Source organism: Dipteris shenzhenensis, chromosome 11 (assembly GCF_047967505.1).
Source record: "Dipteris shenzhenensis isolate YYH24624 ecotype China chromosome 11, Dip_SZ_1.0, whole genome shotgun sequence".
Taxonomy (NCBI): Eukaryota; Viridiplantae; Streptophyta; class Polypodiopsida; order Gleicheniales; family Dipteridaceae; genus Dipteris; species Dipteris shenzhenensis.
In genome coordinates, this window is record NC_141606.1 from 13063120 (window position 1) to 13069215 (window position 6096).

Below are 6096 nucleotides of genomic sequence, written 5' to 3' on the forward strand. Positions count from 1 at the left end.
CATTATAATTCTTTCTCCACTTGATAATGCCAATGTTTGTGTAAAATAGTGAGATTGGTTAGCATTTCCGCATGTCTCATGTAGTCAATGGCCCTTGGTTTTGTAGCAAAAGAGGGTCCCTCAAAAGTTTCGTATGCAAGTTTCATAAAATAAACAAATTTTTAGCCTCAACCAAATGCGAATGCATGAAATAACAATTTAGTCAACCCCATTGAACCATATATTCCATAATTATAGTGCCCCTTTTAGTTCTCGCTTATACCTAAACACTATATGGAGTCCATTTCCTAGGTGGAGTTAAGGGTTAAACTTAATATATTTCCTTCATGTAGGAGTTTACCCTAAGATTTTACAGCGTTTGATATTTTTTTGTAATGTCCAAATTATAAAACCATAACTCATGGAGATATAATTATCTGAAAGTGTATATCCTTCTAGTAGAAAACCTCCTTTGACGAATGTATGCAATATCTTACATATTCATTAAAGTTTCTCTGACCATTAAACCTATCAGAAAAGGTCACGTTAATAGCATAGTAATAACATACTCTCAAAGTTTTATCAACTTATTGTCTTGAATCATGTGAAAGTGTAGCATTTTTGCAACTAAGAAGCTAGCATACGGAAGTGTATGGCGCCCATGGGGACTATTATGAAATATGCATCTTCTAAAAGCCACTAATACATTAAGAAGGTGTGAGAGTAGTTTTATATGAGATGTTTTGGGTTCTATAAGCATTTAATCTTATTTAGCAGTAGCACAATGGCTACATGAAAGAGGGAGAGTCAACTACAATTTTTTGCATTTAGCGTGGCTTGCTTAATTTGATAGACTTTCTAGCTTTTTTGTTTGATCACTTAATCAATATAATTGCTTTCCATTATGAGTGAAAAAATAGAGAATGTTTCTACCAGTGATTTGAGTGGATTTGTGTAATTCTCATCAATCATTTAGACCTATAAGCCTCCATTAGCATAGCTAGGATTCCTCTTGTAGTGCATATCAAACTTTGTGGGCAAAAAATATGTGGAGATTTCCCATATGATAGCATGGCATTCCACTCACAAGAGGAGGAAGGTCTTGTAGCAAATGTAGTTGTAGCTTACCTAATATTTGTGCAATAGACTAATAATAGATTGAAACAATGATTGAGAAATACATTTTAACCCTATGAAGGTCATTGGAAGATGCATGGGGGAACAAATTGTAGGTTCATATCCCATGGCATCTTTACATGTCAATTTTGAGTTCGAGAAATTGCTATTACCGTTATGTAACTAGAGGCTAGGAAAAAACTGGATTACCAATGCTGCAAAGATAGGGACAAACAAGATGTACCTAGTTCAAAATAGCCACGTTATTCAATGGAGAAAAGAAGATTGTAGCCTATATGAGAAGACAAAACCTACATTTACAACATTAAGTCTTGAACCCTAAGGATTTTGATGGCTTTCTCTAGCAATCGAGGAGATAGGGCTACCACCACCACTATCGCCAAAATTTCAACTAGCGTTGATAGGATTGACAGTGACTCACTACCCCAAGTGAATCTAGCCACAGAGTCTAAAGTCCCACTGATGCATGGGAATGTCTCAATTGTTGTAGTTGAGGATGACATTAAGATGGGCGAAAGTGATGACGAGAATGGCATCGCTTCGTAACATTCCTTGGATCCATGTTGCCCTTGGAGAAAAATGACTTGAAAGAAGGCTCCAAGGAGACTACAGCCCTCAAGAGTTTTCTCACATAGAGATTGGAGGTGGAAAGAAAATAGCTGTAGAGACTAGAACTCAAGTAGGATGAATGGCTTGGTCTCAGAAGAGCTCAGGGAATGCCCAATGTCCCAAGTTGGGAGATCTACAACCATTACAGAGGAATGCAAAGCCCGCGGCTGGTGGAATACAATCAAATGAGAAGAACATTCAAGGGAAACAGTCCATGCGCGAGATCCAAAGAGCAAACCATCCTATATTGGAGTCATCCAAGGGGGGCACAAGACTTCAAGGACCCATTGGAATCAAAACAAACCTCATGGGAAACGCTCATCCCCAGAGCAAGGAAAATCTTCTGGCCCCAAAGGAGGTCAGAAGGTGGCAAAGCACTAGGTGCAAACAAGGTGGTCAAGACACTACTCGAATAGATTGGAAGCCTTTTCTAGGTAAGCTCTCCTATGTAAAAGTTCATAATAATGAGATCAATGAAAATACCAACTGGAGGCTTAGCTCATGCATGGTGATAGGATACATTCATGGTCCATGCCTGCCGGCAATCTTTTTAGAAGGATGGGTTCAAAATGCATGATAGCGGAAAGGCTTGAACGTAACGAACATAAGCTTCCTCAGAAATGGGTTCATGATCATCTTATTTAAAAAGGTAGAGATGTCCAATTCTGTGATTCAAGATGGCACCTGGACAATAAGAAACCTTGTCGGTCCAAATGTAGGATTCTCTTTTACACTAGATATGTTGACACCGTCTAACATGCCTATCTAGGTAGAATTCTCTGATTTTCCTCTGTTTCTTTTCCCTCAGATTGATATGATGTGTTCTCCTTTGAGTAAATTTATGGGTTTAGAAGCCGATAAGTTTATTAACCCAAGAGGTGATCTTGAAGCGTGTGTCCTTGTGGACCTAGTGCTTGATCCTCCTTCTACCATCGGGGTGGTAGATGGAGATGGTTGTGAACTAGTACAAAAAGTATTCTACAAAACATTCCAAACTCTTGTTTTTTTTGTGATCTAGAGGGCCATTTCATTAGATATTGTCCTTCCAGGTGAGTTGTAGGAACGTAGAGAGAGGAGGAGGCAATGGAAGAAACTGTGAGGGTAGGGGAGGACAAACCAAATGTGGCACCAAAAACTCCACCCTTAGATAATAAGAGCCAAAGAAAGAAAAAGGAGAAATAGTAGAGAGGAAAAACACTTTGAGGTCCTTAAAGACGAGAATTAGAGGGGGACAATTCGGAGGAGGAATTGGAAGAAGTAGTAGAATTTTGAAGAGCAACTTCTACAAGTGGATAATACAAATGTTGAAAATGAGGGACCCCTTTACCATGGGGGAAAAGGACAAATCAACTAGAAAGAAAGGCCAGCATGCCAGGGCTATAGGGGCAAAGTGTGGATGTGGAAATGAGGGAAAAGAGACGGATGGCATGAAATTAGTCATGATAAATTTTCATTTCTTAGTGTAAACACCCAAGGTCTCACAAATGACTTGAAACCGTATATCTTCAAATGATGTCTTAGGAGGAAAATAGAGTTAAATCTAGATTTCCTAGTTCCACAAGAAGTTAAGGTGAGAAGGGAGAAACTTAGGTGGCATCTAAATCAAGTAGATAGCAAAAGATGGTTTTGTAACAGACCATGAGGAGGGCGAAGGAGGCAGCCCTAGCAGTAGCGAATTATCTAAGAGACTTTTAGGTAGACCTCTTTGTAATATCATTGCTTTTATCGAGGCTTTCTTAGTGTTGTCTATATCCACACCCATATAAATGCATGTACTCATTTATCAAAAAAATAATATATGTAGATTCCCATCAAAATTATCATCATCACAAATCATGCAAATGGGTGTAGTGTTTCTTTGTTGTAATTTTTGGTTTCTCCAACACTAGTTGGTTTATTGGAATCAACTCCACTATTTATAATATTGGTTTATTGGAATTAACTCCACTATTTATAATATTCTTCAAATAATAAGAAAGGGGTTCCTTATATTGATCAATTAGCTAGCTACTCAAATATTTTATCTCTCCTTCTTAAATTTAGGTTGATTACACATTTTACTTTTCTATGTGCAAAGACCCAATTGATGTCTCATGTCACTATAGAACTAAGCAATGGATTCTAATTTCCAACTCTACATTCTAACATTCAAGCTACTTCGTTTGTCAAGTTTTAGTTTCTTCCCCTATGAGGGACCCTTTAAGGCCATGTCTTTTGGGGACACATATTTCTGTGTGTGTGTGTGTGTGTGTGTGTTCACCAAAAAAAAAAAAGTGTGTGTGTGTTCTGGGTTTTAGGGACTAGGATATGGGTCCATACTCTGGATTGCTCTATTTTATTTTCAAAGTAGTGGGTCTTGGCAAGTTGGTTTTGAGGTACCTCAAAAGGGTTTTGGGATTTGAATTTTGGCATCTAAGCTCCTACACATGGTTTTGGGTTTTGGGTTCTTACAAAGAGGTGTCAAGTTCTAGGATTTAAATTCTAGCAAGGGGATTTGTGTTTTTGGGTTTTGGGATCTAAGGTCAAGAGTCCTTTTTGAGATTCAAGTTCCAGGAAGAGGTTTTTGTTCTTTAGTCCCATGAAATGGGGTCTGAGATTTGGTATCCAATTTTGGGGTCATATGAGAGATCTTAACAACCGAAGCAGAACGGAAGAAGGTGAGAGAGAAGGAGAGCCAGAAGAGAGAGCCGCACAAGTTTTGGTGGGTTTAAAGCACCCTAATCTTCTATGTCACCCATATATATGTGTGTGTTTGAGTATTGTACATAATCGAGGTTAAGTTACAATGACATTTAACCCCCACAACCTCCCACTTAAAGGCCAATGTGTCTTTAAGGGAGAACAACCAATGAACATACTATCCAATGCCCATCAATACACAATAATACTCAAACCGTTGACTAGGTAGACTCTTTGTCAGCATATCTACAGGGTTATCATCTATATGAACCTTGACAAGCTCTATGCGCTTGTCCTCAAATACCTCCCTGATGAAATGGTACCTGACCTCAATGTGTTTGGTCTTTGCATGAAAGACCAGATTCCATGCTAGCTAAATAGCACTCATGGAATCACTAAGCAATGTCATTACACTTGTATGAATCCCCAAATCTCCCACTAGTCGATCAAGCCATAAAGCCTCCTTGTAACCCTCGGTGGCTGCAACATACTCGGCCTTTGTGGTAGACAAAGCAACATACTTCTGTGTGCAAGACATCCACAATACTGCACCACCTGCAAAGGTTAACACATAACTACATGTGTGCATAAGACTCCCATAACTGTTGATGAATAAGGAACCTTGGTCATTATGGCCCTCTCCTCATCTGATTTGGGACTATCTGCCTAACTCAGTTTCACATATGGAGGCAATGGAGTACTTATTGCCTTCCCCCCCTCCATATTAAAATGCTGCAACGCTTTTGTAACATACTCCTTCGATGAAAGTCAAAGTAGTTTCCTACTCTAGTCATGCGTGATGCGCATACCAAGAATATGACCTGCACGTCCCAAATCCTTCATGTCAAAGGCCTCATGCAACTTGGCCTTCAATGCATCTAGCTCATAATTGTTCTTGCTAGCCAATAGCATATCTCCACATAAAGTGCAAGGAGTATCAGGCTATTATCCTTAGCCCTTTTAGTCTACAGGCAGTGATCTCACTTCTTCTGAAACCCTGGGACTGAATGAAAGCATCAAACTTCTGATACCATCTCTAGGTGCTTGCTTAAGGCCATAGAGACTCTTTTTTAGGTTTCAAACCAAATTCTCTTTGCCCTTTTCTTCAAAGCCTTCCGGTTGTACCATGTAAATTTCCTCATGCAAATCCCCATGCAAGAAAGTTGTCTTGACATCCATATGCATAAGCTCCATATCCTCTAGTGCCACAAGTCCAAGTACACATCTAAGTGTGGTCATCTTCACAACCAAAGAGAAGATCTCATCAAAGTCCACACCCTTCTCTTGCTTGAAACCTTTAGCAACCAAACGGGCCTTGTACTATAGGTCACCTGCGACCTTCATCTTGTAGACCCATTTACATGGCAATAATTTCTTTCCATGTGGAAAAGAAACCAAGTCCCAAGTCTTATTCTTCATGAGTAAATTCATCTCTGATTGCATAGCATACTCCCACTTGCACTGATCCTCATGCATCATAGCCTCCCTATAGCTAGAAGGCTCCCCGCAATCCATCAGCATCACATACTCTGCCCCTAGAACAAATCTCTCAGGCGGTGGTCTAGACACTCTAGCTGATCATCTAAAGCGCATTTCAGCTTGTTGTCCCGCCTGTATATTAGCTGTGCACATTTGGCTCATCATTTCCACCAATAGATGATCCATCATCTACCCTCGATTGTGTACCTGTGG